The following is a 26,788-nucleotide window of genomic DNA, read 5'->3' as shown; positions in this document are numbered from 1 at the left end:
TATCATTGTTACCACTCTGCTGAATTGCCTTTGCAGGGCATATGTGTGCATTTGTCCTGTGTTGCTGAGAGTCAGAAACTAATTCTGAGCAAAATGACTCAGGGTCGTAATGCAACAGATTTATGAAAGAAACCCTCCAAATACCCTTCAGTGAGGTTATCTGATAACGCTTCGGGGGTCAAGTTGGTTCAATCATTGGATTTGCAATAGATACCCCCAATTTTAAACACTTCATGGTAGGTTTTGTTGTGGTTGTCAAAATAGTTTAAAGTGTAGAATGTTTTTAGAAGTGTGATTATTATTTCTCTTTTAGCCAAAAAAGAAAAATCCTAGGCAAGTTTTTGAGAATTAGAGGACTATAAGTTCAAGCACACATGTATAAACTTAGAGGAAAAACGTCTCTGCTAAAGGCAGCAGAGTGAACTGATAACTTGAAAAGCATTCCTGGAAACTGATGCAAATACCAAATGCCGCTGGGCTCCCTCCCTGCTGATGTGGCAGGGTTTGAAGCAGGCAGCCGTCAGCATTTGGTGGGAGGCCCTGGACCTAGAAAGAAGCAATGAAAGTGGAGAAAACTAAACAGGCATCTTTCTTTCTTAAAGTGAGAATCAGGTTCTAATTGCAGCTGTTTTTACATATAACTTGGGGGGAAATAGTTGATTAGGTGTTTGTTTTAAAGGAGGAATTTTTTAATGGTCAGTTAGATCTCTGTTAAATATTTTTGTGACTCCAAATAAGGAGCAGCTTTTCCTAGGATGGGGGTGGGACTGGTAGAGCTGCGAGAGCTGAACCAGAACCTGAACTGAGTGCCCTGGTGAGGGCCCTGATGGTTCTAGTGTGGGGAAGAAGGGAGAGGGAGGGAGGAGAAAATGAGTAGAAGGAAAAACAAGTAAGTGAGTGGGGTGGGGTCAAGACTGAGAATAGAGGGATGGAAGAAGGGAGGCAGAGGAGACTAAAGATTCCTACAACTTTGGTGCTAGACTGTTAATGCCTGGGTCCCTATTCCCAAATTATTTTCAATGAAAGAAAAGATAATTTCTTTAGCTTCCTTATAACCCACTGATTACAAACTGCGCCACATGTTTACATATGGCAAGAAAATGGTTGAGAGTCTGGTTAATACAGAAATGCAGAACAGCCTGACAAGGCCCTGATGTCTTAATTTTATATTTCTTTCTTTGATCAAAGTTAAATATCAGACTGATATCTCCTTTCAAACATCCATTGAGGATCCAGTCTGTGAGAAGCAGCAATACCACATTATCTCATTCTAGTTCCAGTTCTAGTTAACTTGGTTGTCAAACAACTGCTTAGAAGGTATTTGCTGATAATTAATGTGGTAGCTGAAGAGTTAAGTGCTGGTTTTTTATTCTGTATTTATTTATTCATTGAGAAGGTCTCACTTTATCACCCAGGCTGGAGTGCAGTGGCGCCATCTGGGTTCACTGCAGCCTCGACTTCCTGGGTTCACGTGATCCTCTTGCCCCAGCCTCGCTAGTGGCTGGGACTATAGGTGCATGCCACCATGCCAGGCAAATTTTTTTGTATACTTTGTAGAGACGGGGTTTTGTCATGTTACCCAGGCTGGTCTCAAACTCCTGAGCTCAAGCGATCCACCTGCCTCTGCCTCTTAAACTGCGAGGATTACAGATGTGAGCCACTGTGCCCAGCAAGGGCTGATTTCTTTCTGTGATATTTGTTTGAAAGTTATAGAGATTCCTGCTCCGTGTCATATCAATTAGGATATTCAGTTCCCATTGATTATTTCAATGAGTCAAGATGTATGTTTTGTTTTCGTTTTTGTTTTTTTTTTCTTTTGAGACAGAGTTTTTCCTCTGTTGCTCAGGCTGGAGTGCAATGACATGATCTCGGCTCACTGCAACCTCCGTCTCCCGGGTTCAAGCGATTCTCCTGCCTGAGCCTCCCAAGTAGATGGGATTACAGGCGTCTACCACCACACCTGGCTAATTTTTCTATTTTTCAGTAGAGACAAGGCTTCACCATGTTTGCCAGACTGGTCTTGAATTTTTGACCTCAGGTAATCCACCCACCTCGGTCTCCCGAAGTGCTAGAATTACAGGCATAAACCACCACGTCAGGCTGGTAAGATGTATGTTTACTCAAGTAATATTTAGTGTTATGCCAGGCACTTACTGGGTTGGTGGGTATATAATTATGAAACAGAATGCCAAGGTCATTGCCCTCAGAGGGCTTATAGTCTGTTGGAGGATAGAGAAGAGTGTGATGAATACTGCAATAGAGGAATAGAATGCTTACATGTTTAGGGGAGGATTTAGGATGGACATCTCATCTAGATCAGGTAAGTGGAGTCAAGGAGAGCTTCTTGGAGGATGCAGCATCCTTGTTAAACCTTTAAATACAAACAGAATTTTAAAAAGAGGTGTGAGAGTGGTGTGGGCACAGAAGCACTGAAAAATTTGGCAATCTGAGGAATGGAGCATTTCAGTATGATGGGATTGTGGTGGAAAAGAGGGAGGATAGAGGAAGGAGCTAGAGATACGATTGGTGGGTTTGGCAGAGACTAGATCCAAAAGGACCTTTTAGGCTGTATTCTGGTGTTTGTGTTTTCTCAAGTGTGCTATGGGAGTGTTTAGATTATTTTAAACAGAGAAGGTAGGAAACCAGAGAGTGTTTTGAATAAGATGACTGGGGCTGCAGTGTGGAGTAACGATTGGAAGGGGAGCACAGTGGAGACAGGGAGAACAGTTAGGAGGCTGCAGCAGGAATTCTGAGGGGAAATAATGGTAGCCTGAACTAGGATAGAAGTGGGGGAACTCAAGAGAAGTTGATGAGCTTTAGAAATGTTTCAGAAGTAGAAGAAAAGCACTCTGATGTTTGGTAATGGGGAGAAAGAGAGAAAGAGGAAGGACTCAAGGGGATGACTCAAGGAGCACTGCCAGTTTCTGGCTTTGGCAACTGACTGGCTGGAGGTGCCATTCAGTGACTTGGGGAACATTTGAGGAGGAGACAGCTTGGGGTGGGGAGGGGAGGATAAAGAGGCCAATTCCTGTTCAATTTTGGGTGATTTTGGGTCATCTAAGAGGAGAAGTCTCATAGATAATTAGATACTTAGGCCTCAAGTCCACAATCTCTATTTGGCCTTGACTTAGGGATAAAGGAGTCATCAGATCACTAATGTCATGGGAGTGATGAAATCCCCCAGATTATATGTGCGTGTGAAAGTAGAAAATAATCAAACATGGGACAAAACTCTGAAGAGGTCCAGCATTAAAGAATGAACAGAAGAGGAAAAATCTTCAAGGCAACTGAGAAAGAGCAGCCACTGTGGATGGGGAAAAACCATAATGTCCCCATCACAGAACGAAAGAAAACAGGTTTTGCAGGGAGGAAAGAATAGTTTTTTAGGATGTTGAAAAGTTTTATGTTTTTCTGAGAGGTCCAGAAAAGGCTAAAAAGATTACATAAATTAGCACCTTGAAGGTCACTGATGACCTTGATAACTGGTTTCAGTGGAACAAAATCCAGGTGAGCAAAAGTGGAAGAGGGAAAGGTGAGGTAATAAACACATGTGGTGTGGAATTTTAGCTATTACAGGAGTCCATAGGGAGCTGAATAGAGTTTAAGGATGATGTTAGGATTACTATGCAAGAGGATAATGCATGTTTAGAATAAGACCATTTGAAGCAGCTGTTGAATTTTAACACTCACCCCCATTTTAAAGCCTTCCACTAAAATATTCTTTAGGTTTTCTATGTTATGCCTCTCTTCCTTTGCTTTTTAGTATTGAAGCAAGGAACGTTTAAGTGTGTATGGATTTTTTTTCCTAACTTGTTAGTGAATCATCAGTTTTTCTCATGAGGTCCCTTTAAAATGTGTAGACAGAGTTGATTTATCTCATATTTCGAGAATCCCAGTTTAATCTCCAGTGCCCCATTTTTCAAGTTTAGAAATATGAAATACATAACCACTTCTTTACTTACACATGATTCTGAGTATTCTTTTATACAGATTGTATGGAGATAGTTGTTTTGTGGTATCTTGTTATTGTCTATTCCAAGCCCCATAATTCAGAGGGATATATCTGGGCACACAAATTTCAACTTTTAGTTAAGTTCGCCTTTTTCTTTGAGAAGATGCTGATAACATTTCTGCAGCCAGTTCCAAATCCATCCCTAAGTTGAAAAACACCAGACTGTTGATGCATTCCAAAAGTCCACTCTGGTTTATTAGAACTTTTGTTGGCTTGGCTTCCAGACTCATATTTTTCAATTCAAGTAGCTGAAAGAAATACGGAAACATTTACTTCCAGTTGCAAGAAAGAGTCTGGGTGTTGATAATTGATTAATTCATCCAGGATCTCTCTTTGGTTCATATATTACATGTAGAAAAAGAACTATAAAGACTTAACTCTATGTGATACTATATGTGCAATTAATACAGTTTATATTTTATTTTTAAAACTGGCAAATTAAGTTACTAGTATAACTTTTTTTTTTTTTTCTGAGATGGAGTCCCACTCTGTTGCCCAGGCTGGAGTGCAGTGGCACGAACTTGGCTCACTGTAACTTCTGTCCCCAGGATCCAAGCAATTCTTGTGTCTCAGCCTACTGAGTAGCTGGGACTGCAGGCAGCCACCACCACACCCAGCTAATTTTTTTTGTATTTTTAGTAGAGACAGGGTTGTGCCATGTTGACCAGGCTGGTTTCAAACTCCTGACCTCAAGTGATCCGCCTTGCCTTGGCCTCCCAAAGTACTGGGATTACAGGTGTGAGCCACTGTGCCTGGCCCTGATAAACTCTTTATAATTTGATTTTGACCATTGGAATTCTGCGTGTGAATAATGTGATGTCATAACTACCTGTTATATAGTGTGCTAAGTACTGTGGTGGGAATTTTAAATAAATTATCTCTAAGCGCCAACAATCATTATCTACGTCTTAGGGGGTGTGTTTTATGACTTTTTTCAGTTTTATAAGACAACTGAGGCTCAGAAAGCTGAAGTGAATTGTCTGAGGCTTCCTAGATATCCTAGAACGGGTCAAGTCCTTTTACTGTACATTTTCAAAATGGCTTATACTTCTAACACCTAATATCTACCACATTAGTTAATTAATTAAAAGTGCTAATTGTTCATTGACTAGCTTCACTTGAATGTGAGGTCTTTTATAGCAGACACAATGCCAATTTCATTTACCCTTCTATCACTAGATCCTGGCCTAGTGTCTGCTGACCTGTAGATGCTCAACAAATACCTACCCAATAAACAACTGATTTGGCATGACATAGCTGGAAAATAAGGAACTTAAATATAAATACTGGTTATTTACTTCACTGATGATTTACTACTTTTTTTTTTTTTTTTTTTTTGAGACGGAGTCTCACTGTGTCTCCCAGGCTGGAGTGCAGTGGCGTGATCTCGGCTCACTGCAAGCTCCGCCTCCCGGGTTCACGCCATTCTCCCGCCTCAGCCTCCCAAGTAGCTGAGACTACAGGCGCCCGCCACCACGCCCGGCTAGTTTTTTGTATTTTTAGTAGAGACGGGGTTTCACCATGTTAGCCAGGATAGTCTCGATCTCCTGACCTCGTGATCCACCCGCCTCGGCCTCCCAAAGTGCTGGGATTACAGGCTTGAGCCACCGCGCCCGGCCGATGATTTACTACTTAACCCACACATTAGAAACTTTCTTTTATTGCTATAGTGGCAATCAACACATGAAATTTACTTAACACACGAACGTATTTTAGGCAGTTCACCCAATAGTCATACCTAATTGTTACCTAATAGCTCATAAATATTTAAGTCAAATTTATGAGGAATAAAATACCATAAGAATAGGAAAAAGCTGATTTTATTAATTATAAAGTCATGAAATAACTGAGAGTGGGAAGACAATTTAAATATCGTCCAAATCATAATCATAATTATAAATGTGTGGAAGCAAGATTTGTTTTTCTATGGCATTTCTATTGTCTGACAAGTGTCTGGTATACAACAGGTATTCGATAAGTGCTAGTTGCATGAATTAATTCCTTTTATAAATGAGAAAACATGCCTAGAGAGGTTATTTGACTAGTCAACTTATGGTAGACCTGTAAGTAGGGGACTGGCCTCTTGACTGCAAGCCTCTTACTCCTTCCTTTAAATTAAAATAACATCTAGCATTTGTCTGGAATATTTTTTAATATTTAACACTCACAACAATCTGAAGAGTTTTACAAGGAAAAAATTATTTTACAAGGGGAAAATTGAAGCTCAAAGTTAAAGACCGTCTCCAGATCACTGGTTCTTAAAGTGTGGTCCCTGGACAGTAACATTAGTATCACCTTAGAACTTGTTAGAAACACAAATTCTCATGCCTTATCTCAGACCCACTGAATCAGAAACTCTGGGTGTGGCTTCTCAGCAATCTGTGGTTTAGCAAGCCCTCTAGGTGATTCTGATCATGCTGCAGTTAGGGAACTACTAGTGTTGAGGAATATGACTGCTATGATTAAACTTGGATTTAGATAAATTACTTTGATAACCTCAAGCAGAATAGAGTAGGGCAAAATGGAAATCTGGAAGTCCAGTTATGAAGATAACTTCTTTTCTCTCTTCTCCTTCACTCCAAAAAGCCTCCTTCACATTTTTTTGCTCTCTCCTTAATATGTCTGTTTACATACTATTTTTATTCTATTTTATTTCTAGTTGACTAATAATAATTGTATATATTTGTGGGGTAAAATGTGATGTTTCGATACATGTATACATTTGGAATAATCAAATCAGGCTAATTAACATATTTATCACCTCAAATATTTATTATTTCTTTCTGGCGAGAACATTAAAAAATCCTCTCTTTTTAGCTCCTTTGAAGTATATGGTACGTTATCATTAACTATAGTCACCATGCTGTGCAGTAGATCACGAACTCATTCCTTCTGTCTAACAGGAACTTCATACCCATTGCCAGCGTCTCCCCTTGCCTGTCTAAGCCCCTTCTTTTCCTGATTCTCCTTAGTACAAGGGGATAGGTAGCTGGATATTCTAAAAAGCTATTAATTATTCTTTATTACAGTATTTGTAGCATGAAAGGAAGAATTTTAAACCTTTTTTTGCTGATCCCAACTCTATTTAAACTTATTTAGTTAACATATTTACAGCGAAAAAATTTGTACTGAAGGGTATACATGAACTCTTCAAGAAAGCTGAATGTGATTTGAGTAATGGCTAAAACCTGGTGCTAATGAAGTCTGGGCTGTAGCCTCAGCTCCTCCGTGGACCAATTAACTTCTCCCTGTTGTAGTATTTTGGAATTCACCACTCTGTGGACTTGGGGTGCCATTCCCTTGGTAATTAAGCAGATCTGGTGAGGCAAAAAAGATGCATAGTTTACTGTAAACTCATTACTTCTTCTAGAAAATGCCTTCAGAGGCCCAAGGTGATGTTTTGAAACATTTTATTTACACATTGACATCGGAGACATATGCTTCTATTCCCTGTAGTTTCCGTGTCACGTTTTGACACTTGAATAAAAATGACACTCTGGAGCCTTGAAAAATGGACTTTCCTTCTGAAGTACCCAGGAGATTAGGTAAGAGAATAGATCTTCCTATTCAGAACTTCAGAATGTGCAAGATGCTAGACTAAAACAGTCACATAAGTCACTGTTCATGTCTGTGAGTCCCTACTGGGTTTTCTGACAGGGACCTCATTTTACAACTATGGCCATTTATGCACACTGGCAGACATACTTCTGCCCAGACTTGGAACAGGACCTGTTGTATAGGATAAATTGAAGAAGCTCAGTTCTAGCCTTTTCTAAGCATTGTTTATCGTATTTCACTCTGGGGCTCTGTTCTTTCGTCTGGGCTTCATGTTTCTGAAACCAGACTAAATTGTATGTCCATTCTTATATCATCCCTCTTGTTTTCTTGCACTTGAGTTTCTCTTTTGATAATGTGCCCTGTTCCTCTATTATTGGTAAAAATCAATCACTCTATTCACTCCTTCCTTCCTTCATTCATTCAACAAAACTACTACTGTCTGTGTAAGACACAATGTTAGAAATTCGGCCTGATGGGAGGGATTGCTTGAGCCTGAGTTTGAGGTCAGCCTGGACAACCTAGAAAGCCCTTGTCTCTACAAAAAATAAAAACATAAAAATTAGTCAGGCCTAGTGGTGTGTGCCTGTGGTCTCAGCTACTCAGGTGGCTGAGGTGGGAGGATCAGTTGAGCCAGTAGGTCAGGCTGCAGGGAGCTGAGATTGTGCCACTGCACTCCAGTCTGGGTGACAGAGCAAGATCTTGTCTCAAGAAAAGAAAAAAGGGAGAGAGAAAAAAAGAAAGAAAGAAAAAAATTGGGCCTGAGCTATGATCTTGGCAATCAGTCATTTGTTACCACTTCCTTACACCCTGGAGGCTGGAGTTCTGCTCCTAAACTTCAGTGTCATGTCTGTATATTCATGTCAGTTACTGTTGCAGACCTAACTGCCTGGATCTCCAATACTGCTCCCCTAGGACTCTACAGTCCTACAATTGTTGCAGCACCTACACTCCTTCGAGCAGGACCTCTCTGATGGCCGTTCTGGCTTATTGCCTCCATGCTTTCTCTGCTTCTGACTTCTGTCTATCGTCTGCAGCTGAGTGCATTTCTGCTCTGCCTGCTCCCAATCTCCACTTTGCTCTCAGAATCTCCATCTGAGAGAGTAGGATAGGTTTTGTTAATTCCTCCTGCCACATCTTGTTTTGAGTTATATGTTCAACAAATAATGATTAAGTTCTTATTATGTGCCCAATGTAGATGTGGGAATAGAAAAAGGAATAAGATAGAAATTCCAGTCTCAGGAGACTGTTACAAATAGAGTAGATTCTCCCCAGTTGTGAGGATAACAAGATATTGCAGTTTGTGGTACTTAAGATTTTAGGGGGACAATACAGTTATAGATGGATTAGAAGCAAACTCGCATAAATCTTCTTTGTATTATCTCTAAAACAGAACCATCAGGACAGCATGCAAATAAAGAATATCGGTAGCATTTTTCACATCTTAAATTACTAGTAATGGTTACGGTACAATTGCTTTCCATTTATCATCTCTTGCTCGTTGAAATTTCTCAGGGTCTTTCTCCTCTGGCATTTCAATAAAATGCCCATAAATTTGCTTTGCTTTGCCAAAATGATATACATATGAAAGATCTTTCCCCCGAATTTGGTTCTCCATCCAAATGTGTAGTGCCTTTCTGATTTCATGATTTGGAATTGTTGACTTCTGCATCCTCAATCCCAGAGGTAACTCCCCAAAGTACATGCCATTAGGCCCCTCTTACACAAATACTACTTCCCTCCTTCCTTGCATCTGTGGGAGTTCCATTTTAAGGTCCTGGTTGACGTCTCCTCAGATTCCCTAATTTCCTAAAGCCTCAAGGCAAAAACCTCTGTTACTGTCATGCCATCTGCCTTCCTTTATTTTTTTATTCCCATCACCCAATTTCCTCTTTTTCTAATTATCCCCGAAAGGAGTAACTCATAATTCTTATATACTGGAACTAAAATTCTTGTGGTTGAGAAAAAGTATACAAAACTAAACTGCATATACTGAATACCTTGTTTGTTAAAATTTGATGTAGGGGCAATTCGTGCATGGGCAGAGGTTACCATAACTTACCTGAGAAAATAATGCATTAGCTCTTTAAAACAAAGGTATTTTTCCTTAATGCAGTGAACAATGTATTAACAAGATCTAAGGGAGTTAAAAAGTAACTAGTTCTGCTTGGGGAAGTTGAGGAGGCTTCAAGAAGAAGGTAACATTGGAAGTGAATCCTGGAGAAATTCACGGAAACAGAAAGGAAAGGAAAACCCTTTCTAGGAAAGATGATACAATATTTGTAGTGGGAGGTGACATCATAATTTGTACTTATATAATTAATGTTATAATCTCCCTCTAGAACAGTGATTCTCAATCCAAGGTGATTTTGTCCCCCAGAGGATGTTTGGCAGTGTCTGGAGACATTTTTGACTGTCATTAACTGGGGGCAGGGGTGTATGCTACTAGCATTTAGTGGATAGAGGCCAGGGGTGCTGCTAAACATCCTATTGTACATGGGACAGAGCCATAACAAAGACTTACTCACCTCAAATGTCAATATTGCCACTGCTGTATAAGGTAAGTCCCACAAGGGCTGGGATCTTGCCTGTCTTATTCAGTACTGTGTCATAAAACCTAGCACGGTTACAGTCAGTGTTGGTACTCATTTAACTTTTGCTAAGTGAAGAGAGGCATGAAAGAGAAGTCATGTTTGAGAAAGAACAATATGTATGTTAGTACTTGGGGTATAATTAACAGTGCAGGCCAATGGATGGTGAGGGCCTAACCTAAAGCTGAAGCCGTGAAGACAGAGAGAAGCAGAGAGATATTTAGGACCTAGAATTCATAGGACTTGCTAATCAATTAAATATGGAGAGTAGAGGTGAGAATTCTGGCTTGGGCTACTAAGTGGGTGTTGGTATCGTTACTTGGGATGAGGAAGACAGGAGGAGAAGCAGGATTTGTATATGTGCATGTATGTGGTACTTGCCTTTGAATATTTATTAAAACCTTAGTTTGTATCATTATCAACAAGACTTTTTATGTAACCATTACCCAGGTATAGAAGTCGTCAAGATATATAACTCCAGTTTTTAAGAAGCTGACATGTTCATAGCAGTACTACCTACAGTAGCCAAAAAGGTGAATACAACCCAAATTCCATCAACAGATGAATGAATAAACAAAATGTGGCATATCCACACAATGGAACTTTATTCAGTCATAGAAAGGAATATGGTGCATACCTATGCTACAGCATGGATGAACCTTGAAAATATAATGTTAAGTGAAGGAAGCCAGACACAAAAGGTAAGATACTGTATAATTCAATTTACATGAAGTATCCAGAATAGCTAAACATATGGAAACAGAAAACATGTTAGTGGTGGCCAGGCGTTGGTGGGAGGGGATAATTGGGAATGACTGCATAATTGGTGCAAGGTCTCCTTTGAGGATGTTGAAAATGTTCTGGAACTAGATAGTGGTTACAGTTGCACAGCACTGTGAATATACCAAATGCCACTGAATTTTACACATTAAGATGGTTGATTACACTTTTAAGATGGTTTATGTTATGCACATTTCATGTGAAAACTTTTTTTAAAAGAAGCACAGAGTCTCATGAGAAGGAAAGATGAGTAAAAATATGGGAAATCAATGTGAGCCATCTATAATGGTCTCAAATAATAGAAAATGTTCTTCAAACTGGAGAAACTGTCTGGATAAAGCCTCGGCAGCAATGAAAGCCCCTGGCAGGGGCAGGGAGTGAGAAAAGATTTAGGAGACCATTTGCTCTGTTTTTACAGTCCTGATGGCCACACTTCATGTGGGGCATAGTGGAGTTATTCCAGAGACATAAAGTGACTTCATCAATGTCTTGTGACCTGTCAGTGGCAGAGGTCTGAAATAGAACACTTCACCAAATCTGGGAACTTTAATGTTTTCCTTCTACAGATTTTGTCTCCAAAATATTTGCAGACAGTAAAGCCAGAAAATGGCAGTGGTAATTAGAAGAATTATAAATGTAATAGAAAAAGAATTGTTTAAGAAAGCAGAGTGGAAACTCATGATACAACTTAAAATTGTAGGGTGTTTAATGTTTTAGATGAATTTCTCAAAGGACATTAAGGAATCTTTACTACTTGTTTTTACAAATAAAGAATGGGCTAAAAATGTATGGTAGGGAATAATAAGGAATTTGCTGAGCAGTTTCCCTATTCAATGAAGGTATTTTCCTAATGTAGATGGCTACATTTACACTCTTATTTTCTACATTTCTTTTTAAAAAGAAAATATTATTTCTTGTATGTTTATGATTTCTTTCAAGTAAGATAATGAAGAACTAGTATCACTGAATAGTTAGGATATCCCTGTTTTTCAACGTTACTTAACCTACCTCTTTCTCATGTGAATCATTTCTTATTCATTCAGCAACTATGTATTGAATCATAGGCAGTAAGGATAGAAGGATGCTTTAGATGACAATTGTCTTCAAGTTGCTTATAATTTGGTGGACATGCGTGAGAGATAAATAATGTGAAAAAGATTAGTGATAGAAGTCTTTCTGTGGGAAAACAGAAATAAGGCTTCTAGCTTTGCCTGAGAATATTAAGATGGATCACCAAGAACAGAAGATCAATCTTGATGGGTGAGGATTTGTTGGGTTGGCACTCTAAGAAGTAAAGAGGAATATGCAAAATGGTAGCCTCATGGTTCAATCAGGTGGTTCACTCATTCATCTATTAAGTGTGTATTTTGTGTCTACTATGTCTCAGTCACTGTGATGGGATTTGGGAACCTAAGGCAAGAGGATTCCTGCAGAAAAGATAGGCATTAAACAAGTCTACAGAATAAACTGTGATGAAACATCTTATGGGAAATATGTAGGGTGCTATGGGAGTATATAGCAGGGGTCCTGATCTAGTTATGGGACATAGAGAAGGACTCCGAGGAAATGTCAAACTCAGAACTACAACAGTGTCGTAGCTCCGACTACTGTTAACTAAATAGACCGGTTGGCTTAAACAACGGACATTTATTTCTCACAGTAATGAAGGCTAGGAAGTTCAAGATCAGGGTGCCAGCAAATTTAGTTGCCAGTGAGGACTGGCCTCCTGGCTTGCAGACACATTATGTCTTTACATAGCAGAGAAAGAGAAAGAGAAAGAGAGAGAGAGAGAGAGAGAGAGAGAGAGAGAAGGCATTCTGGTGTCTCTTCTTACAGGGACACTAATCCCATCGTGGGGTCCCTATCTTCATGACGCCATGTAAACGGAATTACCTTTCAAAGGCCCCACTTACAAATAGCATCATATTGGGAGCTTCAACAAATGAATTTTGGAGGGACACAGATATTGAGTCCATGACAAATGGGTACAAGTTAGTGGAGGGAAGGAAGATGAGTGAGATAGGGGTTGAATTAATGCAAGTACGTTCCAAGTTAGTCAGAGGATAATTAGGGAGGGCCTTGAAAGGCATGTTAGAAATTTATTCTAACAACAATTAGAACTCTCTGAAAGTGTTAAATCCTGACCCAAATATTAACTCTAACCTCGTTGTAATTCTAATTCTGATCAGATATGTGTTTAGAAACATAATTCCATGGTCTAGAGAATGGATTGGAACAGGTAAGAGGAACTTAAGAGACTCTTCATGATGCTAGATGAATTGTGGTAGGATGTGGGGGTGATAAAATTGAGGATGAAGAGAATTAGGTGAATTTGGGATGTGAGAATCAGGAAAAGAAAGGAATTAAATATGACTACCAGGTTTCTGCCTTGTGGTAACATTTCTGAGACAGAGAATCCTGGCGGAACTTGAGGGCTTTAATTGTATTTGAAATACCTGCACGTAATTCCCTATGGCTGCAACGTGGGCTGCCGTGGGAAAGAATCAGAAAAGAAGTAAGCGCCAGTGCTCATATCATAGAGGCAGTGGTATATAGTGTTAGAAATGAGGAATCATTGAGGAATTCTCCGTAGGGCACTTCTTGGTGTGATTTGTGGTTTAGAACACTTATTCTGGCAGTGGGAGGGCTGGATCATGGGGAGCTAATATTGGAGACAGTCAGCTAAGGAGCAGTTGCATCATGAAACATGGAGGTAGAAGGTTGAGCAGTAGAAAGACGGTAAGAATTACATTTAAGAGATAGCTTCATAACATTTGTTGATAGAATATCAGGGTTAAAGGAAGAATTGAGAATGGTATCTAAATTTCCTTTAAAGCATTGAATGGATGATGGTGTCATTCACAAAGCAAGGAGTGGAAAGGCAGACTTCTGAGTTTGAACTTAGATTTGGACATGGGATGCTTTGCAGAACACAATCCTGACTAGCAGGCAACAGCTGCTGGCTTCTGTGACACTGTCATGGATAGTTTTATTAATGCTGACTCATTCCAGTTTCTCTCTATAACTTCTTTTTTTCTCTTGGTTTCTAAGGATGGACTTCTTCTCTCCCTACACTACCCCTTGGGAAAACCTTTTATCAAGAAGATACCAAATATCATCACTGATGTAAGTGCTGCAACCAAAAAAGTTTGACTTCTGCTTTATGAACTCAGTGATAGCATTATATACACAACTAGCTGGATTTTTTTTTCTTTTTGAGACTGAATCTCACTCTGTTACCCAGGCTGGAGTGCAGTGGCGTGATCTCGGCTCACTTTAACATCAGCCTCCCGAGTAGGTGGGATTACAGGTGCCCACCAGCACACACAGCTATTTTTTTTTTTTTTTTTTGTCACCCAGGCTGGAGTGCAGTGGTGCGATCTTGGCTCACTTCAAGCTCTGCCTCCCGGGTTCATGCCATACTCTTGCCTCAGCCTCCTGAGTAGCTGGGACTACAGGCATCCGCCACCATGCTCAACTAACTATTTTTTTTTTTTATTTTTGCATATTTACTAGAGACAGAGTTTCACCATGTTGGCCAGGCTGGTCTCGAACTTCTGACCTCAGGTGATCCGCCTGCCTTGGCCATATTTTTATTTGGATGCTTTGCCATTTTCTCAGTTCAACATATTCATATCTCAGCTTTCCAGAATTCTTCCATTATGTCTAGAATCCTTATTTCCACCAAGTCTCCTAGTGCACTAATGTTCTTGTATTTGCACACATCTGAAACCTCAAGATCATCTCTGATCATTCCATAGTTTTCATTCTTCAAATTCAGGAAATCATGAAGTTCTATTTTTTTTTCCTTTAAGATGTCTCTTATTTCAGTCCTTCTTTTGTTGTTACCCCTAATGTTCTAGCTAACAGATAAATAGAAAAACATTCGTTAAAGCCCTACCATGTGCCAGGTAATCAAAGGTGCTCAGAGTGTAGTGCTAGTGAAGGGACAAATGCATAAACCAACAACTACTGATTAATATGACATAGAATCCTCATAGAGTACAATGTACAGTGGAGGCACCAATGAGAGGGTGATTAATTCAAACTACGAAAATCAAGGAAAAATGTACAAGGTATGGCATTTGGAATCCACTATTCATAGTTAGTATGGCCAGAGCACATATTGTGAATCAGAAAGTTACAAAAAATAAGGCTGTAAAGGGACCAAATAAATCATCCTAATCAAGAAATGCATCCTACCACACCCAGATTGCTGTCCCAACTTGTTAGCTGCTTCTGATGCTTCTAGTTTCTCCTTCATCGGTTTAACAAGAATTTATTTTAAAGTGTATTTAGAATGAATTTTCAAAGTACTGTCATGTATGTCACCCATTTAACCATTACAACACTTCCTTGAGGTAGTATGCTGAAGCTAGTAACTTTCTCAATATTACATAGCTAAGTTTGAACTCTAGGTCTACTAAATTAAATTGCCAAATACTTGTCATTTATCTATGCATTTTGAGTATTTCTGCCAAAATGTCTGTGCATTTTGTATATTTCTGCCAAACTAGCAATGCGATAGTTACCTACTGCTCAAAAACGTTCACTGGCTTCCAATTATCCTATATCAGTAAGAAGAGCCTCTTTGTTTGGTGTTTTCAAGACTATCCAGAATGTGGAACCACCATACACATTTAATACTATTTTTTACTGTTCAATAAACTGTGACTTTGTGTTTTGGTTATCTGTTGGTGCCTGACAAACTACCTTAAAAATAAGTGGCTTTAAACAACAAGAATTTTATTATATCTCCTGCTTTATAGATCAGGAATTCAAGTAGGGCTTAGCTGGGAAATTATTCTATTCTAATTTGTACTGACTGAGTTCTCTTAGGATCCTGATGGCAGCTGGTCTGGTCTGAAGGATGCAAGATGGCTTTGTTCACATGTCTATTGTCTTAACAGGGATGACTAGAAGGCTGAGCTCAGCTGGAACTGTTTACTGAAATGCCTATATCTGGCACCTCTAGCATAGCAGGAAGATTTCTTATGTGGCTCCCAGAGAGTGTTCTAAGACTGCAACGAGGAAGCTGCAAGACTTTTCTGTCTTAGCCTTGGAAGTTATGCAGTGTCACTTCCACTACATTCTGTAGAAAAAAGAGAGTCACAATGCCAACTGAAATTGAAGAGGATGGTATTGCACAAGGACATCATTACCTGGAAGCATAGTTCATTAGGGAGCAACTTTTGAAGATTGCTTTATACACACTTGGCTTTAGTCAAACAAATTCTCACTGTACTTGCTCATGCCATGCTTATTCCTGCATCTGGACCTTTAATCCTGCTGATCTTCCCAAGACGTTCCTTCCCTCTCCTCCTTTGACTTTCCTAGAGCCTACCTGTCCTTCCAGGCTTGTTCAGTTTCAGGGTGAGCATTTACAATCTTTCTTTGAATACTCTAGTTCTCAAAAAAATCTTCCCCATTTTTGAAATACAATAGCATTTATAGTCTGATGTAGGAACAGAAAAGAGAAGACTGAGTTGGAGATATTTTGGTGAAAGAATTAACGGGGCAAAATGCCCATCTGGATGTTGTAGGCTAGCAATAGGAGCTGGTCAGAGATGATATTGTAGCTTTGAGCCTTGATAGCTGAGAGGATTGAGCTACCATTCACAGAATCATGAAACACCAGATGGACAGGGGTATGGCAGAAAATGTAACTTCCTTTTTGAAATAAGTTACTTTGGAGGCATAGTGGAAGAGCCAGGTAAAGGAGTTGTACAAGCAATAAAGAAAGAGAAATGGAGTTTGGGAAAGAAGTGAGGATTAGAGAACTAGATCTGAGAGCATATAGGCAAAGAGATGCTAGTTGAGTCTGCGGGGTTGAATAAGCCTGCCAGAGGAGAATTTGTGGAGATGGAACACAAAATAGCCAAAGACAGACCTGGAGCAGAAAGAATACGATGATCCAGAGGAAGAGACCTAGGGGAATGCCAGGGAGAGCAGATCTTAATAATCCTAAAAAGAAGGGAGCTTTTAGAAGGTGAGGATGATCAAGTGTTAAATGCTGAAAATATGTTTAAGAAGCAGAGGACTAAAGAAGATCATGATTATGAGATCACTGACTATGGATCTAGAAATTGTTGGGAGGAAACCTGATTGTATCTAATGAAAGTGGGCCCTGGGGTTAGGAAGTAGGAAAAGTGAGGCCAGACTGGCCACTTTTTCAAGAAGTTTAGCAGTACAGGCAAAATAGGATATCTTCTACAATAGAATTACAAACAGAACTTTTAATGATGACTGATCTTATTGGATAGTAGTCATTAAGGAAAGTAATGTGTGTTTGCGTGTATGTGTGTGTGTGTAGGTGTATACTATGCAGCAGTGTCTTCCAAGCCCAGATCTGTATTTAAACCGCTGGAGGAGCCAATCACACTTTCTAAGGCCCAAATAAGACTTAATGAGTGAGACTTTATTTATTCATTTATTTGGAGACAGGGTCTCACTCTGTTGTCTAGGCTGGAGTGCAGTGGTGCAATCTTTGCTCACTGCAACTTCCACCTCCTGGGTTCAAGTAATGCTCTTGCCTCAGTCACCAGAGTAGCTGGAATTGCAGGCATGTGTCACCATGCCCAATTAATTTTTTTAATCTTTAGTAGAGATGGGGTTTTGCCATGTTGGCCAGGCTAGTCCCGAACTGCTGGTCTCAAGCGATCCACCTGCCTCGGCCTCCCAAAGTGCTGAGATTAGACGTGAGCCACTGTGCTGGGCCTGAATGAGAAATTCTGAGGCTGGGCCCCATGCATTTGTAGGTTAAAAACTGCTCACAGACTGACTCAAGGGTTTTGGTATATTCAGAGAACTTGAGCTTCAGAAAATATGCAGTTAGGTTGTCGGAATAAAAAATTGCAAAATGAAAACTACAACAAGAATTCAAGATGTGGCTAGGTGCAGTGGCACAAATGTGTAATCCCAACACTTTGGGAGGCTGAGGCTAGAGGATTACTTGAGCCCCAGAGTTCAAGACCAGTCTGGGCAACACAGTGAGACCCCTGTCTCTACAAAAAGTAAAAAGATTAGATGGGTGTGGTAGCACATGCCTAGAGACCCAGCTTCTCAGGGAGCTGAAGTGGGAGGATCACCTGAGCCCAAGGAGGTCAAGGCTGCAGTGAGCCATGATCATGCCACTGCATTCCAGCCTGAGAAATAGAACTAGGTCCTCTATCAAAAAATAAAATAAAATAAAAATGAAAAATTCAAGATGTAAAGAAGTAAATATAGAAGATAAAGAAGTAAAAATAGAAGACAAATATCTCTAATTGAAGACCAACAGCTAAAAAAGTCATAACTTTATATAGATTTTCTTTTTTTCTTTCTTTGTTTTTTTTTGCCTCAGCAAGCAACGTGGACAATTTTATGAAAATCTATCGTCAGAATTCCAACGCATGCCCCTTTCCTTCCCCCCCGCCTTTTTTTTAAACTGGGCTGGGGGAGAAGAGTAACAAGAATGTGGTTTGTGAGGCAAGCTAAACCTCAAGAATTTTTTCAAACTAAACACTTTTTCTAACCATTTGATGTCTGGAAGTCTGGATATTGGGGGCAGGGAAATTAGCAGAGCTGTGGCTGTAGGACCATTTGTCATTTCCTGGGAGGTGCCTGTGCTTAACTCTTAAGTGAAGCACATTTGAATACGCTTCTGGGCTTTGACCAAGAGGAGGTCCAACCCTCCAGTTTTTCTTTTTCAGATTGGTGTTTTCTTTCCCTACTCCTCAGTGGAAAAGATTGGCTTTCCTTGAGGGAGATGCAAATAGCTGCGCCATTTGGATGTCAACGAGACCAACACTGTTTAATGCCTCTGTTTTCACACTTTCTTGTGATAATCCAAAACACAGAAACAGTGTCACATGTTATTAATCATATTTAGATAGGAATGCATTCATACTGTTATGCTGTGTGTATTTTCACAAGAAAATCTTTGTCAAAACTGAGTCTGGCCTTTGTTTTGAAACTGGTATGCCAGGAAAGGGTTACAAAATCCTGTTTCTTCTTGAAGTATAACAGCTGGTAAGAAAGCACAGCATCTCCCTCCCTCCCAGCCCTGGGGTTGTACTAAGTAACTCACTGCCACTACCATCCCCCATAGTCTCTCTCCACTTAGTAAAATCCCTTGCAAAGTTGATATCCAGCAGCAAGCAAAAGAAGCAGCTTGGACTCGTTAGCTTTAGGAAGACTGAGGAAGAGATTGTCTTAGTTAAGAAAGAGGTTTTAAATGCAACAACTTGTATGCGATCTCCAAGATCTGTAGTTAGAATGTTGTTCCTAAAAAGGAACAATTCAAGATAAGGGGTGGTCTTAGCCTTATTGAGAGCCTGAGTTAGAATTGGAAGCCCCAAACCCAAAATCACAATCAAGTCTGAAAGCTCTACCTCTTCAATTATGTGAACACCACTTGGCAGCTTTTTGCTGTATGCGATTTACAGTAGATAACAACTTCCATTGTCCCTGTAATCAGTGTCTTACAGAACTGAGCTTGCTTGCTACAAATAAACAGGGACACAAAAATGAAGTGTCCACAAAACGGCACACCCTTGGGTCAGCATAATAACCACTTAAGTTGAGGAGAAATCCACATGATTCATGAAGTCCTTAACTAAACACATTAAGAAACTATATATTACATTGTCCCCAAGTTGGAATAAGTGCTTTAAATAGCAATCAGGAAGGAGAGGTTGAAATGTTGATCTCAGAATGGCCTCTCTCTCTCCTCTCTCTCTCTCTGTTTCTCTCTCTCACATAAAGCATCAGTGTGTAACCCTCATCTTTTGAATAAAATTAAGTCCCCAAGGAAATAAAAGCAACTCATTTAAATCCAAGGTTTGCCCGGGTGGACCCAATACACTTAAATGCTCATGTGAAAGCCACCAAACTGACTTAAAAGGTAGAAGTTGGGGAGAGAGAGAGAGAGAGAGAGATTACAAAAGTTTTATAAGTGCATACATTCTACTACAGAAAGGATGGCTGGTTTCTCTGATGAGGGCTGAGGGCAAACTCCCTCTGTGAAGGCGCCTCTCACCCTCACGGAGAGAGGTTGAGCCACGCTGGCTTCTCCCTGGAAGGGAGGGCGGCAGAGCCACCACCAGGCTAAACTCCAGCTGGTCAGCTATGTGGCACTGCTGCTATTGTTGAACAAAATTCTTTCCTCATTACATATCTTTCTTCTCATTTAATAGAAAGTACAGTTCTTGGGATTTTTCTCTTCATAAACTTGAAGGAAATCAGAAATGAGAAGCTTGTTTTTTCCTCACTTCACAAGGAGCTAACTTATTGAATGTATAGCCTGACACTTCTTTATATAACATGAAGTCTAAGGACAGAGAAAAAAAACCCAGAAACTTGATCAGTTTTATAGGATGAACATTCAAGCACAATCCATAATTTATCAATGAGAAGTCTGTTAAGGTTGACTTGCTGTTTTTAATGGACTCTGATTGGGTGGTGCTTTGCTTTAAATTAGTTGTGTGAATGTAATGATCAATCTAATATTGTTCCCATCGTATAGTTAAGGGCGACTTCTAGAGTTGGGACATTAATTTTTTGGGCAAATTGTTAAAAACTTGGCAGGAACAGAAGTGAGAGAGGGGTGAAATGCCCTCTCTCATCATTTCTTTCATCTGTAAATTGGGGGTAATATTTTCAAAGCCTATTTAATAGAATGATGAACAGAACCATTATTTGTGAATTCATCAATTGCTCTTGAAAGTCAAATGGAAGGTGAGAGATGAGGATCCAGTTTCATTCTCCTACATGTGGCCAACCAATTATCCCAGCACCATTTGTTGAAAAAGGCATCCGTTCTTTACTTTATATTTTTGTTTGCTTTGTCGAGGATCAGTTGGCTGTAAATATTTGGGTTTATTTCTGGGTTCTCTATTCTGTTCCATTGTTCTATGTGCCTATTTTTATATCAGTACCATGCTGTTTTGGTGACTATGGCCTTATAGTATAGTTTGAAATCAGGTAGTGTGATGCCTCTTCTCACTGATATGTGGGAGCTAAGCTATGAGGACACAAAGGCGTAAGAATGATACAATGGACTTTGGGGACTTGAAGAGAAGGGTGGGAGGGGGACAAGGGATAAAAGAGTACAAATAGGGTGTAATATATAATGCTGGGGTTATGGGTGCACTAAAGTCTCACAAATCACCACTAAAGAACTTACTCATGTAACCAAATACCACTTGTACCCCAATAACTTGTGGAAAAATAAAAAAATATATATAAAAATAAAATAATAAAAATGTTTAAAAAGAAAATCACATGTAAGGGTTTTGCAAATTATAAATCAGTGATTACCAACTGGAGTGGGGAAAGTGGAGGAATAGAAATGTTAGTCACCTCTGTTTATAACTTAAGACTATAGCCAGATTTGAGGGCATCAGTTCATATTTTCCCTTAATTTTAGGCATGGCAGCTTCTAATTCCTGGCTAATATGGTGACAAAATAAGATAGAATTTGCATGATCAATTATCATTGAGTTGGCACTGTTACGCATATAGGAATTCTGGGTCCCTACCGCAGATCTATTGAAACAGAATCTTCAAGGGTTGGCCCAGCAGTCTGTGTTTCAGCAAACCCTCCAGCTCATTCCCACGTTCACTCAAGTTTGAGAACCACAGGTCTAGTCTACTCCTGTTGACTACTTGGTCATATCACCTGCTTGAAAAACGACAATAATTTTTGTCTCTCAGCATCTACTTCCTTCCCCTCATCCTCCTTTTCTGGTCACTAATCATCTCCTAAAGTACCTTTTTCATCATGTGATTCCTCTACTCAGAATCTCTAGGAGGCCACTGATGACCTACCACATCCATTTCAACAGATATTGTAGCTAAAAGGGGCCCTCATGAGGAAGTCAGGCCATAAAGAAAAATATTCTGAGGCAGGCAAGTAGGGTGGGTGAGTGTGACAAATTAGGTTATAAATCCTCTGCATCGAATTGGCCTACTTATGTCTAGTTAAAATATGTCTGTAGGCAGATTTGGGGAGTGGGAGATACAGGAAAAAAGGGAGATGCCATGAAAGGAAAACATGCAAACTGGGGTATGTCTTTAGAAGGGGCAGGGAGACTAGGATCCAAGCCACTGTTTATTGATATTTGTCATAGTCAGACCTCTTTTTTTTTCTTTCTTTCTTGGAACTAGCTCAGTGGGGTGTATTAGTTTGCTAGGGCTGCTGTAACAAAGTATCACAAAGTGGGTCATGTAAACTAGCAGGCCCCAACCCTTTTGGCACCAGGGACGGGGGTGGGAGGGGGATGGTTTCGGGATAAAACTGTTCCACCTGAGATCATCAGCCACTAGTTAGATTCTCATAAGGAGCGCGCAACCCAGATCCCTCACATGCACAGTTCACAGAAGGGTTCGCGCTCCTATGAGAATCTAATGCCGTGGTAATGTTCTCATCCTTGACTTACCTCCTGCTGTTTGGCTCTGTTAAAGGCCAAGGACCTTGGCCTAGGAGCTGGGAAGCACTGGCATAAACAACAGAAATGTCTTGTTTCACAGTTGTAGAGCTCAAGAGATCAAGTTTTTGGGAGGATTGGTTCCTTCTGAGGACTGTGAAGGAGAGCATTCTTCTAGGCATCCCTCCTTGGCTTATAGATGCCCATTTTCTCTCTCTGTCTTCACTTTGTCTTTCCTCTGTGCCTGCCTCTGTGTCCAAATGTCCCCTTTTTATAAAGACAGCAATCATATTGGATTACAGCCCACCCTAATGACCTCATTTTAAATTGATGACCTCTTTAGAAACTATATCTCCAAATAAAGTCACATTCTGAGGTACTAGGCACTAAGACTCAACACAGGAATTTGGGGGGGGACACAATCCAGCCCATAACACGGCATTACCAACTTTTCCTGTATGCTCGGGTGGTCCTACAAGGAGTATTTATAGGAGGGTAGTGAGTGGAACAGGTGCCATGCAGAAAAAAAAATAAAAATAAGTTTTTCACCTAGGGAAACAGCTCTTGGTTAACTCTAATTTTACAAATGAAGAATGTCAACACCAAAGCTTCCTTTAGAAAACTTCTAGTCTGACCTCATCATTTTGATGAAAGAGCCCCCTCAGGGAAGGAGCTTGGCCACAGTTACAACTCCCAATCGGATTTGATCAGGCTTTGATCGCAACTCCATTGCTTATCCAGTAAACTGTATCCCTAAGAGGTAAAGGGACAGACCCAAGGTTCCAGCAGAACTTGGGACCACTAGATTCAGTTCTTTATCCAGAAGTCTGTGCTCTTTCTGGTTAAAGTATCCTGCAGCGGTGCCAGGTATACTTCTGAGCACCATAAGGCTTTACGTTCTTGTGCTTAACTTTCCTAGGTCATTTTGCCTCCTGAGACAACTATATTATTATGCACTATTGGAGGTTGTAGCATTTTTTTCTTATCAAAATCTACTTTCACTGTATTTTTACTGTGCAGTATTTCCTTGAGTTTGTATCTCTTAACTTGTTGTTGGTTCGAACTCTTATAATAATGTTATAGCAGAAATAAAGACAAGATTTGCCATTTCTGGTCATTTCTAGCCAAAAAGTATCCATTTCCTGCAAGTTGTCAGGAAAAAAGAAACAGATTCAAATAGCTTTTAATCTGTTAAGACACACAGCTGCAGAAAAAGGAAGAATTGCTGATCAGTTTCTGCCCTTATAAAAAGTAGAACAAAACCTCATTAATTTAATCTTAATTGTGAGTTTTTGATTATATGAAAACATTGAATAATATAAATAAGATAATAAAGGGAAAGGTTAATTAGAGGAAAATTTTTTCCAAGTATACCAGAATAAAGCAGGTAAAGAAGTAATTCTCTCTTGTTAACCACTCTATCGCTAGCATCTAGCATACTGCCTGAAAAATAATACATGCTCAATAAGTTTGTGTTGAAAGGAAGAATGAATAGATGAATAAAAAGCAGATTTACAATATAAGCAAATATTGGCAATACTTGGGCTGGTGCCTGATCTGTTATTCTAATTGCAAATCTCGCTTCGTTATTTATTAAATTTGAATCTCAACGAAGCAGTTCTCAGTCTTGTTTTAATTACCGTAGGTTCTTTAAAGCAATAAGCCTGAATTTCATTAAAAGAATTACATTATCCAAACTTCATTAATTCATAGTTTTCTTTTCTTTTATTTGGTATGGCATGGTGAGGTCTAATTTCATTGAAATGACCCAGAGGGAAGTAAGCGATACCAAATAGGAGACAAGAAAACTGATTAAAGAAAAGACTCCAATGTTTACAAGAATCCCTGTCTTCCTTTATGAAAGTCAACCTCACCTAAGCGAGAAAAAAACAAAATACATTTTTAGAGAATAAAGATAGATGAGTGTGGCTGTCTTTGGGGTACCTGAAAAATTGTTAGGAAGTATGGAAAATAATCACAGCTTTAAAGATAAGAATCATAAACATCTCCCCTGATACAGCAAACAGTATCACCCATGTGGAAGAAGCAACCTTTAAATCCAGCTGGTTGAGTAAATCCTATCGAAATAGTACAATATTTCTTCTTCAATATTACTTGACTCCAGAAGTGAAATGAACGCCTAAAATGTTGTCTTTTAAATATTGTTCAAATTCTTTATTTTAAACTTCAGCATCTTTTACGGTTATGATTGGGCTAGATGTGTGTACATAAGTCTCTTTGCTTAATTTTACTGATTGCAGGGTCAAAACAAAATCGACATTCTGAGGCAAATCCATTTGTCATGTCAAGTGGTTAACTGAGATTGGCATTGGTCTTACCTAGGTGGGGTCTGGCTTTTTCCTTCGATTAAGAGCCAATGCTGATTATAATCAATATAATAGAGGTGAGAGATGGAGAATAGTTTCCTTTGGTTAATCTTACTGTCTATTTTATTTAGGTCTACTATCTGGTTTTCAGTGGCTAACCACTGTTTTCCCTTATTCCTGGTACCAGGACTTATTTTCACATCTACCAGTGTTGCATTTTTCTCTCAAATGTTCACTATGGTATTGGCTTTTATAGGAATTTGTTTCTGTTTCCTCAAACATAAATGTGTTGTCCTCGAGACCATTTGCCTATGCTAAGCAAATAAAACTTCTATGCCTCAGTAAGCCTTTGCATCCATTATTATTAGTGATGACGTGCTATTGGTCCTAATGAAAAACCACTACATAATAATTAGATTTCATAGAGAGGATAACCAGCAAGCTTTCAAAAAAATTGCTGAGTGTGATTAGAACCTTGCATTTTACTGCCACAAAGTATTAATAAGAGCTACTCTTCATTGATAATTCTCCCCCTTTCCCAAGCATTTAGCATGCGTTTATAGTTAATCTTCACAACTTAAAGATGTTGAATTTTCTTTTTCATCGCCTATATACAGATGAGAAAGCTGCCCCTCTATACGGTCTGTAAATCAGTAGGAAACATAAAATTTCTAAGCATTTAGATCACTGTAAATTGCACCTTTAAAATGTCATTTTCCAGAATATTCGTAAAAACCTCTATTCCATTGTGATTAATCCTGATTAAGTGAAAAATAGGAAAAAATCAAAACAGAAATACAGGTTTAATAAAAGAAAATATATTCTCCTCAACCAAATGCCTTCGTGGCACTTGTAAACTTAGAGCTCTTTTGACTCCTGGCCAGAAATGAATAGGGTAATAGAAATGAAAGCAGAAACAGATGTGAGCAAGTCTCGGTGACCTGCCAAGGAAACAGTATGTTCTATACAAATGCAGACACAAATACAGTGGATAAAAATCTCCTTAAAGCCATTGTTGTCTCCATTCGCCAGGCACCAAACAAAGAGAAAAGTGCACATCGTTCATGTGTGACTTTTTAAAGCTTAGCTCTAAGGCTTGGCACACAGAATTCCATTTCCGTTCTGAATGATCTTCAGCTTCTTTTGCTAAGCATTATGGGACCAAAGTCTTAACTGATTGCAAATGTTTCTGTGGTAAACTTTTCCATAGGAGTCACCAGCTGGATTTAACAGTGCTTATTCTTTCGCAGTAAAACTTGGAAAGAAGGAGTGGGTAACGACAAAATCTTCCTGTAGGACATAATTGTAAGAAGTTGTCAATAAATTTGTTTTCTATGTTTTTTAAAGTGTAGGGTGCTCAAAAGGCACAGGTAAAAGAAAAAAAGATACTTGGACTCTAATTCCTTCTCAGCCAGACTACTTCCAGTGGTTTAGGAGTGCAACCCAGAAGAAGTGTGAGTGGTTTCCAGAAAAAACAGTAGAAGTGGCCAAACTAAGCAATCTACTTAAAGTTGGGCACAGCAGAGCTGGAGGCCATTATAAGTTTGAAGCAAGAGACATTCTTTTCCTTCCTTCCCTGACTGGTGTACCTAAGTATTGAATTTTAATAGAGAATCCAAACCTGACTAGATAGCTGGGGAAGAATTGAATGCTTAACCAGTTAATCAGTGCTGTCATCTGTTGTGTATCTTCATTAAGAATTGAAATTCTTTAAAATAGCCTTTCCCATCAGGAATAAAAGACAGAAAATCTATTATCACTATTTCTGGATGTTCCTTTTTATATTTCCCAGGAGTCAAAAGCCTTCATTAAAACATATAGCCATCCTCAAATTGGACTTTCCTGAGAAGAGCTTTATTATTTAAGGCATTTTTTTTTTTAAGTAGAAAGACAGCCGGATTTTCCTTTACAAAGTAAAATTATAAACATAATAGGCAGTCAAGTAGCATATCCACCTAAAATATTTATTTGTGTTTTTTTCTACTTTTCAGCAGAGGTGAAGAATGAGGTTATTCCTAAGATAAATCATTTTTTCTTTATTCTCCAGATAATGTCAGAGGAGGACCCTCTCTATAGCCCAACCTCCAGGATTTCAGCACTTCGTGGACATGGAGG

At 39.3% G+C, this 26,788-nt stretch overlaps 1 long non-coding RNA gene across 1 annotated transcript; it reads left to right on the top strand.

The window, feature by feature from the left end:
* Positions 1–526: 526 nt before the first annotated feature.
* On the top strand, positions 527–26,788 carry LOC126949948 (uncharacterized). Its single transcript, XR_007724002.1, has 6 exons — positions 527–601; positions 1,189–1,317; positions 1,985–2,103; positions 7,469–7,557; positions 13,990–14,064; positions 26,721–26,788. It is a non-coding gene; the product is annotated as an uncharacterized LOC126949948 (long non-coding RNA).

Source organism: Macaca thibetana, chromosome 3 (assembly GCF_024542745.1).
Source record: "Macaca thibetana thibetana isolate TM-01 chromosome 3, ASM2454274v1, whole genome shotgun sequence".
Lineage (NCBI taxonomy): Eukaryota > Metazoa > Chordata > Mammalia > Primates > Cercopithecidae > Macaca > Macaca thibetana.
This window is presented reverse-complemented; position numbering and strand designations above follow the sequence as displayed.